Here is a 13,952-nt window from a genome sequence, read left to right on the forward strand (position 1 = left end):
ATACATATAGGAAAAAATCCTGATAGTACTACTAAAAACAGATATACATCTTGCTTAAATGTGACAATAAATGCATGTTTTCACATGCAATTAAAGCACAATGAATGAAGGCACCAAAGTAGACAGACACTCTGTTCTCACTGATCCAGGGCCTTTCTCCTGAAATGGCATGAATATTTTCAGTCATAATTTGTCACTGGAGTATTATTTTCTGTCTACCCCAGTAACAAGTTAATAAAGGGTTGTATCTGCCTCCAATTTTGGGTCATTCAATCTGCAACACTGGAGATGCTTTCATATTACCTGGTAAGGGGAAGGGTGCAGGGACAATATAAAATGCCACCACAACAACGTTGCCTTTTGCCTGGAGATAGCAGTGGCCTTCAGCAGAATATTCTGGTATGTTTATATGTCAGGTATCTTGAAACTATTGGTTATTCAAAATTTTAGGCTTTGATTCTGACACTTTCTCAGAAAAATTGGTTCACTTAAAAAAAATTAGTCTCCTTACTGGCATCAAAGACCAAATCTGCTCTGAATCCAAAAGTCTCCAAGCAGTGATTAAGGAGTACATTGATACACTGCAAATCAATGAATTAAACTGATACATTAAGATCATTAACATTTTCATCCAGCCCTGTGATGAATTTCGAGTAGCCTGACTAGCAGGGGCCTGTTCAAGGACTGTATGCACAGGGGCCATAGCGGCTGCTAACCAAGAGGAGAAAAATGGAGGGAAGGGTATAGAAGAGAAGAATGACTTTTCAGTTTAAATTACATGCAGTAAAGCTGTATTAAAATTCACTGCTATGTATTGTAATAGGAAGAAACAGCAATCTGTGGCTTGTCAGATGTGTAACCATTATTATTGCCAAGCAACTTTCAGCTAAAGAGATTTCACATTGGAGGGGTGGGGAAGGAAACACTTTCTACCATATCAGACTTAAATATAAAACCATTTTCCTTTCATATGTTTCAGCTGAAGCTTCTAGCCAAGCTTGAAGACTTATGTTGAGAGGCTGCTTCCCTTTATCCCCATTAGAGCCTGTACTTTATTCTATCCTGGGCAAGTAACACAAGACTCACCCCTCTGTGGAACAAATATGGTTACATCAGGGCAAGTACAATACCTGACTTTCCTTGCCTGCATCCTGAGTGAGCACCTAAAATAGCCTAAGCCTTTAACCATCTTACAAATCCCTCCATTAAAGGCTTGGTTTGGGTAGAACTGTCCACGTCAGAGGAGGAAGAGCTGTGGTTTAGTCTAGACACAGCATTTCCCCTCTCCTTTACAATAGTCCTGCTTCCAGCAAAGATCCTTCAGTCGGTATGCTACGCAAAGGAGATTCAAGAGCACAGGGCTATGAAAGAAAACACAAACAAAAGAAAAAAAAAGCAAAACAAAACAAAGAAAAAACCTGAACACACTGCTATTTTAGAAAGGAAGACGTCAGAAGAAAGCTATGAGCAAGCAGCTGTAGTACAATTTGGTATTCATCAAATTTCCTTTATTCAGGTTTTGTCTCTGTTTAGAGAGGTAGCACTAAGCATCCTGGACCTGCTATTTGAGATCAGTGTTAACAGTCCATTAGAAGGGCAGACAAGCATCCACATTTAACCAAACAAGTTCTACCTCAAGGGCTCCAGTTCTATAAAACTACTGTCAGCTTCTAGTTCCCTTAAGGCCAATCGCTGTTTCTTGGCCATTCAAACATCAAGAGTGCCAGAGCAATTTGTACAGCCTGCATTTGGCTGAGGCACTACAACCATTCCTTAAAAACAGGCACTGCCCTGGAGAAAACCTTACTGATGGGAGGAAGGACTACCATAGCATGCTCTGCAAGGAACGGCTGTCCTGAACCACCCTGGGCTGCTGGGCTAAGCATCCTGCCAGCAAGCTAGTACAGGGCTACATGAGCTCTGCCACCTTCTGTGCATCTCCCAGAACTTTTAAACTTTTCCATAGTTTGAAAATTATTTATTTCCAGATGCAAAATTAAACTAGAAGAATTGGGTAATCTTCATCTTATTTAAGTTCTGACTACAGCAGAAAGACTTCTATTCAAAAATAGTTCTCACTACTGCTGGATAAACTCCAGAAGTTAAAACAGATTAGTAAGCACTTGTTTCTGACTCTACTTCAAAGCATGTCATGTCAATGTGATAGTGAAACATGTCCATCATCATCTTATATTAGAATCACAGCACTTTCAGTATCCAAGATACCTTTGCTGTTCCTTTTTAATTCTTGATTTTAATCACACAGGTTTTAGCCCCTAATATGGCAGTCAGTGTAAAATATAATCACTGGTCATTTGCCACAGCTACAGGAAGAACATTAGTTTCATTTTCTACCAGATCTGAAGCCTAAACAACAAACTACAGACCAGAACAGTTCAAGAATTAGGGGGTAATTGTATGACACCTGTCTCTTTCAGCCAGACTTGTTCTGGCCAGCATTCCCAGTCCCAGAAAGATCAGCAGTTGGTTGACAGTCAGATATAGTTACTGCCTTTGTGTTGACAGGATGACATGACAACATGGAAAAGTGAGAGAGGTAACAGAACCCAGGACTCTTCAGCACAACTCTGTATTTTCACAAGACCCATAAGACATGCATCTCAATACTGGAAACATCCAGTTTTTACTGAATCTTCAGCATTCTCTCTTCCTTACCTCAGTGGCAAACCTCCCTCCCCCTGGCCCACACCAGCACCATTAGGAAGCATTAGCTGCTATCAACAGGAGATGAACCTGCATCCATTCTAACTCAGGCACCATTGCCATTTTTGTTCTAGCATTCCTATTGGTATCCAAGCCAGAAGGAAAAATGAGTTTCTCTTGGTCATACTGGAAATTGTGTGGGCTGAAAGATCATCTTGTTCTCTGAGAATTTCCCATTTTTATTTCAAACAAGGTGACACTTTTATAGCTAGTTTTTCATCCCAGGCATATTAAGAAGATTAGAATCCCAAGTATCATGTTTCTTTCTGCAGCCGCATGGTCATTTGTACTTTAACTTTTGGAAAGAGGTTCACATTTCATTATCATAAAAGTACTACTTCCATTTTTCTCTCCCTACAAACATTAAACCAACCCCTACTTTGAAGGTCTTAAGAACAAAGTTTAAATTAAAATTTCAAAAGTGAGTAACAAATTGACTAGAAATGAATCAATTCCAAAAAGTGTGACTGAAACACAAATCTGCTGTAATAGCATACAGAGCATGTAGAGAACACCTTGCTGTCTTATGCAACACGGAGCACACAGTGACGCAGTGAAGTATTCCTCAAAACTTGATAGCAGGTTGCAGCACTATGCATAACAAATGTTTTCACGTTAGTGTTAAACTATAGTGAAATACTGTGGTGTGAAGTCAACCAAAAAACTTTTAGAACTGCCTGAGGCACTATATTGGTGAGCCACCTCGTGGCATATTTGTTGCATTACAGAGCTACATGCTAGAGGATAATAGGGCTGTGATTTGCTGGGTCTATTCAAATTCAGGCAAGCAAACAGAAAGCACCTAAGTTCAAATACAGCATGAAACAGCACACCCTTAGCAAGGAAACCGTGAATTCTGGAAGTTAAGCTACATAAGATAAGCCAAATGCTAACGTCAATTACATTTTTTTAAGCACTTAGTTATTCCAATCAATAGCTTCTCACAAAGCAACCTGCTATGCAAGTTCTTAAAAACCACTTTCAGTCTGTGCATATAAAACTCCTTACAGATGAGACAATTGTGGTCATGCTATCAGCTGGATAAAACTCAGCAAGATCAATAAATTCTTCCTCAAAATAAGTTCAAGAAGAGACATTCTTACATTTTCTGAAGACTCACTGTAAAATATTTTTACTTGCAATAGTTTTCATACACTTTCATGCACTCCCTTCAAAATAAAGTCCTATAATCCTAGGTTTGCTATTAAATTGTTGGGTTAATGCAATTTAACAAAAAGTGAAGCAAAGCCAGAGTATAATAAATATGGGTCTTCTAAGGCCTCAGATTAAAAGGAAAGCATTGCTACTGCAGAGGATCCCTAGGCACTAGTGAATCCATGGAATACATGCTTACCAGCTCTCTAAACTTCGCACACATGGGATAACTAACAGTTACTGGCAGGGCAGGCACAGCACTAGTTACTGTGGGTCAGCCCTCACATAACAACCTATTTTATTCTACAGTGATTTATTTCCACTCCTAAACTCTGAGACAGTACCAAAACATGAAGCTGGTTTCTATACAAAGCAAGCATTGTGTGAACAGTGGCAATGTAATCTTCTCACTACTCCACTATAACCATTACTTCAAGAGATCCTTTTTGGAATAATTATAGTTTTTCATTGTTGCCCCTTCTGACACCTTGGAAAGCCAGCAGCTTTTAAGAGTTAGTAAAGCATAAGAAACCAAACAAGTCTCACACTCAAAGACATTTTAGATCCTCATTTACCACTATACAGCACCCACACTGTTCAACAATTTATTCTGTAATATAATTACATGTAAAGTATAAAGAAATACCAATATGTTAACTACAAGCACTTTAAAATTAGTTCTGAGCCTCAAAACACAGCAAAACCCATCAGACAAGATCCTGGCAGGATGCAGCACACACCACATCTGGACAAACAAATGATATAGACAATATCAACACAGTACCAACAAGTCATGTTCTTTTCATCTGCCCCAAAAGTCTCAAAGTAATGGAGATTTACAAAGCCTTAACCAGCTTCATAGTCTTTTCAGAGGCATTAGGAAAGTACGAATAAGTAGTATTGTTGGGATAAGGCACACCAGATACTTCACTAGAACACCCATATGGCTGATGGAAAGCAAAAACAAGACTTATTTACTGCCTTAATTGTTTCCCACTCTATCCTTTACTGAAGTCATGAAACCACAAGTCCTAATCTTGACTCCAGTTCCTTAATAGTCCTGAGAAATGTGGAATGTAGATAACCACAGGACAAATATAGAGACGCCCTAAGAGGCTTCCACCCATTTCCTACCACCATCTTCATTTTACCCACTTCCTTCCCTCCTTTACCAGAAAACTTCCTACAACCTTTAAAGTTTCAGGCTTCCCCACTTTCGCAGTAAATATGAAGTAGGGTTGGTCCTGGCAAGAAGATACATAATTGGAAGCTGCAATACACATTAGCTTAAACCATACAAATGAAGAAAACAGAATAACCAACTCAATCTAAAAAAAGCTTTTCTCAAGCGGTGGTTTGAAAGCTGTTAAGGGAACCACAGTTTAAAACAAACAAGCAAACAAACAAACAACAAAACACACACAAAAAAAACCCACCACACACACACAAAAAGAAACCCACAAAACAAAACAGGGAAGGTCTTTGAGTGCACTTGAGGGCAGTCCCAGCCATCTTCAGTTGCAAAATCTCATCCAGCCCCACCACCAGAGCTTCCAAAAGCTTTTCACATAAGCTCAATTTACAGCCATGGAAGTCTTCAAAATGCCTCTATTTGCAACATAACCTCACTTAAAATAGCCAATTTGGAATATTCATATAATCCCACGATACAGATATCTACATCTGGGATTAAACTACTCAGGACAAAATACACCAAGCTATTTAATCACTTTATGCCCTGTTTCAATAGGAGGAAACCATCTGTAGTGTTTTTGTGAATTAAGGCTTTAACGACAAAATTATTACAGAATGCTTTTTCTAAGGCTAGAATACATGTGCTTCTACATTTTCAATCTGTACCATGCCAGTTATCATCAACATTCTGAATCAGTGTGGTTTTAAAGATATGCACCATGATCATTGCCATTCACACATTCACTAACTGAGGCACCATTTCTTCATGCCAAGCATCCACAGCCACATCCACACAACTACAAACTTAAAAAAAAAAAACAACAAAAAAAACCAAACAAACAAACACACAAAAAACTAAAGTGCAAAGTTGATATTAAGAAAACTATATCTTCCCTCAACAGTTCTGGAGTGTGGAGTTTGTGCAGAGCCACAGACCTTTTACATCTCCAGAATCCCTTGGCTTGGAAGACAGGACGCCCTGTGGGAACTTGGCAAAATGCAAACTAGTTAAAGGGCAAAAAAATAATAGCCCACCTTTTTTTTGGCTTCTTTGATTTACATAACATGATAGACAAAGTAAAAAAGCAAAAGAATTTGAGACACTCTGTAAGCTAAAGATGCAAAGAAGAAGAATTAATCACAACAATAACAAATCTTCAAGGCAGGTATCCATCTGCTGCATTTTCATGAAACAGCTCTACCTGCTTATAAAGATTTGAGAGTAAAGACTACAGTCAATACTAACACAGTCATTTCACATTTAATAAAAGTTAAATAGCCTTGGTACCATCAATCCAAGATTTGCACAAACAGGATCACATACAGTTTAAGCAGTGAACAAGTAGAGACGTTTCTAAAGATCCAAGTTTTGCAAAGCTGCAAATGGCATTACAAGAATTAGTAAACTTTGGATTTTAATGTTTAAGTTAAACCTGAACCTGCTGATTTCTCATGCAAGCAGAAAGCTTTAAGAGCTTTGTGCTGATATTCAATACTAAATCTAAATAACACAAGAATATTTCAAAAATGACAATGCATATTAATTTAAGTAAACACTATAATAAATCAGCATGGCTTTCTGCACTGGTATTGCTCCTAAAATAATTAAAAAAAAAAAAAACAAACAGTGAATATTGATAGAAGGCATGTCTAGAAAAATTAAAGTGTTAGAACATTAGACTATCACTATTTTTCAAAGCACTCCCCCGTCTTTCAGTTAACTATTGAAATAATGGTATGAAATGCACTGAATAGGGTTTGTGTCAAAAGGAGTGAGGACTATTCAATAACAATAGAGAAAAAGAAAATCCTGATATGTTGGTAGACTGCCCTCAAGTTAAAACCCTTCAGCAGCCAGTTTCTGAATCTCAAAACAAGATTTAATTAACATAATATACTCATCCATCTATATAACCATCACCCAAAACCAGGATTAGGTTTAAACAGCTTCTTGAAAAACATATCCACGCCTCACATAATAAAGCCACAGGCAGGCAGTGTGAAGGGTGCTTTCAGGCAAAGCAAGAAATGAGTTTTTAAATCTGTAACTCAAATAATACTATTGCTCAGGAAGGAAAGGGCTCATACACACAGGGCCTCTGCACAGAAGCAATCAGGCAACACAAGAACGCTTGTTAGCTTTCCTAAAACAGCTGATTCGCATCTCATCTGCCTGTAAAGTCTCTAATCTAGATTTAGAGAATATTCAGCTCTCCTCAGTAAAAGGAAATGCATCCCCCCTGTCTAGACATCCAATTTAAAAAGAGAGCAATGCTTTTTCAATCTCAATTAAAGAGCATGTCAGAAACTTCTTTTATCTAACATTTTTTAAACTCATACAGTAGTTTTATTCATGAAACCAAACCTGTAAATACAAATGAACTATTTATCTCCCCCTTAACTGCAACAGCATAGTAAATTTAATGACCTGTTTCATGTAAAAATGACACATAATCCTATACTGTAGGCTTTTGCTGTTCATGGTTACATAAATATTTATCCTGCTTAATTTATTGTGTGTTGTTAACTTTTTTGTACACATTACTTAAAGCTACTACTTTTGTTCCACAACTAAGATTTTTCTTAAACCCATTTGGTGGAAAATTATAATTTTACAAAGAGAATTTCAAGATGGACAATTCTTTGCAACACTACTCACATACAACAACAATTCTGGATATGAAACCTCTGTCAGCAGTGATGTGGGGTTCTTTGGGGCTGAAGTGTTAATATCAGTTTGCATTTGCACTTGGGTTGAGAAACACAAACACTCAGCACTGAAGAGTTAAATACAGAAAAAAGCATGCACTGCAAAGGGACTACCTGAAAGCCAACAACTCATATGTCTGTACTTTTCTAATCCTGCCTCTGCTGTTGCTGTGGAGAGGCATGAACAACATGAGGTTAACAAATAAAACCTACTGACCTTATCAGAAGATTTTAGATTTTTTTCCCCCCAGAAATGAACAAAACAGAAAACCTATCCTCTGAAACTATCCTGAACTGTATATTCCCACGACAATGAAAAACTAGTTGATAATGGCATTCACCAGATTAAGCAATCTGATCAACATTATGATCAATCAAATCATTAAACTCAGCGGAGCAGGGGGAAGCTGTGTTTGTATATTGTTTTGTTTGGTTGGGTTTTTGTTGATTTGGTTTTGTTTTTTCTTTTAAAAGCACAGAAGGAAGAATATGACATAGCAGAATCATTTCTTCACATGCCTGCTTCAGAAAAGTAACATAAATAATTGGACAAAAGCAATATACAGATTTCTCCATCAACTAGAAAATAATCTAACAGTGCTAGATGGTGAAATGACCACAGACCAACTTCCAGAGAATATTTGCTCTATTGTTGTGGCTTCAACCAGGACCTTTAAGATTTTAATCTCTCACTGTTATTTTTTTTTTAATCATACCTACTGAATTCATGTGAAGTTAAAGGAAAAAAATAATTTTTTAATTTCTACTTTACAAGTACAATTTGAGAGAAGCCAGTTGGGCTGGCATACGTATTTAATTTCAATTAAGTGTATTAACACTGAAAAGTAGTTTTATTCTAAAGTAAGGAATACAGCAATCTAGAAACAAGTTTTCTTTTTTGCAGATTATCCAAATACAAACGATGTGTAAGTGCTGAGCAAGGGAGCTGAGGTATAGCCCCAAGTCAGTGCATTTAAGAGCAGTTTCATCTTCATAAAAATCTCTTGCATATAAATCTGATAAAACAAAGCTCAAACTAGAGACAAGCTGTTTTATAAATATGAATGGTAGGATAAATTTTAGCAGAGTAAAATCTGCCCACAAGGGACCTGTCAAATATGTAATTTCTTTTAAAGCACCTTAACTGTTTTTGAAACTATATATGGCATTTAAACTAGTCCTTTTACTACTAAGACCATGCTTGGGTTCAACATTTTGTAGCATCTGTTACACTGCTAAAGCACTGAAACGATATGTTTACCAGATGAGTATCTTCAAGATGCAGCACAACTAACCTGCTAACAGCTCCTGGATTGTTAAAAATAGCAAATTAAGAGAATCTTTATGGTAAGAATGAAAAATACCACTCAGACTAATGTAATTCTGGCCACAGATATATATCTGATTGACAGAATTGCATAAGGTCTAAGGTATTCTTGCTGCTAAACCAGATAAAAAGAAGAGAAAATACACAAGACAAAGCACACCTTCACAGCCGTCATGCCTTCCAATGCAGAATGCATATTATATTATCCCCGTACTTGCCAGAGTTTGTATTCTTGCTCATATATCATATTTTTCAAAACATAGACATTTTTAGAGTCCGACTTCAGAAGCTTTTAACTGAAAAAAGCAAACAAAAAACAAACAAAAAGGCACAACTCAAAACTAAATGGTTTAGAAAATTCAGTTCAAAAGGCTGTCCAGTCTCTTCCTATATTTAATAGGAGCCATATAAGGCAAGAATAAGGAGCACTTACACTTACTGGCAGAGAACTGCATAGGAAAAACGTTTTCTTAACTGAAGTTGTCCACAGCTTCCAGCCTTGAGTCAGTAACTTAGTTTTAGCAGTTACGGTATTCAGGGAAAAAAACCTCTGAGATTTTAGAAGTAGTCAAAGTTATCTCCCTCTTCTATGAAAAAGTAGTATCTATCACAGTGTCTCTCTAATACTAGAGGGATTATTACTTGGCATAGAAACAGCTCTACTCTTGAGCTAACTAGGGGTTTTCTGATAAAGCAGAGGAGTTTTTACAAGGAGAACTCCAGCTAAATCAAACGTTACATGGGAACATACTAGAGAGAACTTTCACTGGGAGAAAATACTGCTGCTTTGTTGAGCACATGGGTTTGTTCTGGGTGTCCACTCACCCCCTCAAATCTTTGGTCTTGCATTTCATAAAGGGCAACATCCCTAGTCTGACAGATAACAGAGTCTACCAAATCAAAGCAGCCTTCAAAGACTGAAAGTCTGACCCTTACTAAGTGACAACCAAAGCCACAAGTTACCTGGTAGTCTGGAAGGAGCATCACAGCTGCTTTACAAGAGAAGGAATTATTGAAGTGTACATAAATTATCTGAAGTAAGAATACAAACTATCACCCATAATAGCTCAGGTGGGTACCCTAATAGGTGGGCAGCAAGATTTTTCCCTGTCTCAGAATATACAAATAGCGTAAGTTTAGTTTACTCCTAAAGAAGTTTAATAATTAACAACTCTCTCCAATAAATTTTCCATTGAAGGACTAAGTTTCAAAGCTATACAACTCACTATGGCTATATCAACACTTTTGTGTACAGCCTTTATAGACAACCATGAAACAATATTTACTTGTTTAATCAGAGCAACTAGTACAAGCAAAATAACTTCGACAATTGTGTGAAAACTTGTTTCAGAGGTACTTTGGTCAGAGATGAGTATCAAATTGCAAGTTTCATTAGGAAGACAAGAAGTAAATGGCTAGCTATATCTTACGATTTCAGATGCCTACAAAGATGCCTCCACTTCATCAGATGGGAACCACCAAATTCCAGTTTGCAGACTCCATACAAGATAGATCACAACACAAGCAAAAACACTTCAGCATAAAAATACAGCTGATGCTACCACCCACACCATTCTTTGTGGTTTAATGAAGTTTGATTCACATTTAAAAGCTCTCCAGTTTTAACCCAAGTCCTAGTGCATATGTAACCACAGACTAATGAGATGCTGTAATAGATGTTTCTGTGATTTAAAGTTGGCACTTCTTGGAGTAACTTCGAGATGAACACACTACAATAGCATTTAAAGGCTAAATGGAACAACTAGCCACAAGCACACCTAGGAGCTCATCTTTTTAGACTACCATCAAAAAAAAAAAAAAAAAAAATCTTACCACAGTGCTGCATCTCCTCAATATATAATGATACATTCCTTCTGTGTAGATCCTCTGTAATAAGTAATTGTAGCATCAGTCTGTATAGATCTGTGAGTAAAGTGACCTTGCAGACTGTGTGGATTGCAAAAGTCCCATCCTTCCTAATGACATTCAGCAAATTCAATCTGCTGGACGTTCCCTGTTCTAGCAGGCTCTAAATTCCCATAGTTCACAGGAATTTCTCAGGCATGTAGGAAGAGGCATACTAAAATGGACATGCTACAAAACCAAGTAATGGGTGCTGAGTATACATTTTAAACATAACAGGAACAGTATTTGTAACAACCATAAAGAACTTCATATCCACCACTGAGCTCAAATTCAAAAGCTATGGTTTTTATTTAAAGGCCTGTAATTGTAAGCATATGAAAGGTAACTGTAAGAGTACTGAAGATCAAGATCTATTAAAAAAGCATTAAGAAAAAAAGCTTTTTTTGTAATCACATCAAGTTTTCCTTCTCAGCACAGAGAATATTTCATTATGATGGATTTATTCTAAGTGCTTTCATTCAAAGACCACAAGTCTCTCGAAACACTTGAAAAAGAAAATACCACTTTTGCTGTTTTAATTACAGAGTACCTGTTACCTCAAAAAAACTGCTAAATGCTCAGTTACCAGGAGAAAATAACTCCTAACAAGTCAAAACATGTTTAGAGCCTAAGAGATCTCCCACTTTCGTGGAAGTACAGGACAGGAAGTGCATTCCCTCATAGAGCAGAAGAACAAATTACTGAGTTCAGCAGGATGAACTTGAAGATGTTCAGAAGGGTTAATTTCTCCTTGAGGCAGTAAAAGAGAAAGGTTAAACTGTTCTGTGACGGGTCTTTACTAATAATAGCTTCACATTATCTGTACTTTAACTGTGACAAAATTCCAGAGTCCAGTATATTACACGTACATTCACGAACCAAAGTGATGATGCATAGTGGTACAATATCCAAAGTAAAGAAGAATTGTGAATAAGGCTACAGAGTAGTTCATGCTGATCACTGCTCTTGGTAATTTAGATGCTTTTAAGACTCACACTCACTAGTAAGGGACAGAGCTCTCTTTCCATAAGTCCCCTGCATACAGACACACGCAAGAGAAAAACACACAATTAAAAAATACTAGACTTCTTATGCTTTAGGACTTCTGAAGGTGGCCTCCATCCCCCGCCAATTTTTTGGCATAACTGGAGTCTTTCAACGTCTGTGAAACCGAAAATAGTACTTTCACTCTGTTTTAAATTCAGTACAAAGTGTTTCCAAGCTGAAAATGGACCTCTGGGATAAAGTAAAATGAAAAAAGATGTGGGGATCTGAATAATGCCACATCACCCAATTTCTCATCCCGTTATATTGAAAAATACACAACTTGTTAAAAACCTTAAGGGACAAGCACAAAAGAGATCTTTTCTTGATACAAAAAAACTGCAAGAAAATGTAAAATTGTAGAAGCCTATCTCGTATTTCATTCTGCAAGTTGCTTTCCTTTTAACACACATAAGTGAGCCTTCTCTTCAAAACTACCCTCTGCTTTTCAAAACTCTTTATCCTCCAATGCTGTATTCTGTTAAATGTTGTCAATAACTCCCTTCAAGACATTATTTCAACACAAGACAGTGACAATAGTTTGGTATTATTGAAAGAAATACAAAACTTAGTTCAACCTACACAATGATGTTCAAGTTTTTATACTGTGTGACTCAAAGCAGTAATCAAAGTCAGTTGAATTCTTGACTTACAGGATCAAATTTAAATCAGGAAAAAAATTAAAGATTTGAATCAGTTTTTAAGTATTACCTATATTATCTCATTAGGATCCTGTTCCATGCTTTGCTTATTAAGAGCTTGCAATTTATAATTCTGCAAGACTTCTAGATTAAATAAATCTATTTGCAACAGTCTGCATTGTGTTGCACTATCATATCACAACTGAGAGCACAAATAATGGAAACCAAGCAGCAAACAGTAACCAGCATACCAGGGACATTCATTCCCAGGTAAGGCTGAAAAAGTAACAGTTAATGGCAAGGCAACAGACTGTTCACTTGATGCTTGATCACACTGTAAAAGTCCACCATGTTATATTCTTGAGTTTGCACCTAGAAGTTAATTAAAAGTTTTTCTATGAACACCTGCCTATATGCTGCCATCTGTTTCTGTACAGAAGTTTTGAGTGAAATCATATTCCTTGTGCCATGCTGGCATCTACTTATTTCACTATTATAGTTCATGCTTCTGCTAACAACTCATAACAGAAAATCAGTCTAGATAACTATAATAGCACTTCCAGAGAAAACAAATCCCTTTTTAAAGTTGGAGCCATCTAGCTTTAATTTACAAGTCTTTATAATATACCAAACAAGTTACATGCATTCTGCTATTTTATTACCATTTTATGTTTTGTCTTACTAAAACTATTCAGAAGTCTTATTGTCAAAGCAAATAACAAGACATAAGGACAAAGCCCTCAATTCCCTCTTTCCAGGCGCTAGATTAAAGGTTACAAGTTGGTTTGATGAACAACTGTGACCCAAATAAAATCTTGGAAAAGGTTCTGTCATGCAAAGCAAGAAACCTCACTGCAGGAAACAAAATTACTATTACAGTCCTGTCACAAGCTTTACATAACAATATTTTTATCTGTATTTATCAGTATTACCTTGTTCTGTTGCACTAATCTTCTATAAAGAACGTAACACATTCAAGTAAAATTGGAAGGTCTCTTTTTTTAAAATGGGTCTAGAATTCCTTTCAGACAACAGAAAAGTTTACACAAGTTTGTTTCTAAACTAAGAATTATTTAAATGAAATTTACACCTTTGCAACTCTTAAAACTCCAGCTTCTGGTTGAGATTAAGAGTCAAACTCAAAATTAGTTTTTATGAACTTTTAAAAACAGCTTTCTAGCACTGATGACATTCTCTAGGATGTTTCACAAATTGTCCATAGGAAGTTCCTCGGCTTTATCAAAATTGCAAGA

At 36.7% G+C, this 13,952-nt stretch overlaps 1 protein-coding gene across 5 annotated transcripts in view; it reads right to left on the reverse strand.

Moving 5' to 3' along the window:
- GMDS (GDP-mannose 4,6-dehydratase) overlaps positions 1 to 13,952 on the reverse strand; it is a 419,817-nt gene that overhangs the window by 382,789 nt on the left and 23,076 nt on the right. The window lies entirely within an intron of this gene.

The sequence above is a fragment of the Columba livia genome, chromosome 2, assembly GCF_036013475.1.
Source record: "Columba livia isolate bColLiv1 breed racing homer chromosome 2, bColLiv1.pat.W.v2, whole genome shotgun sequence".
Classification (NCBI taxonomy): domain Eukaryota; kingdom Metazoa; phylum Chordata; class Aves; order Columbiformes; family Columbidae; genus Columba; species Columba livia.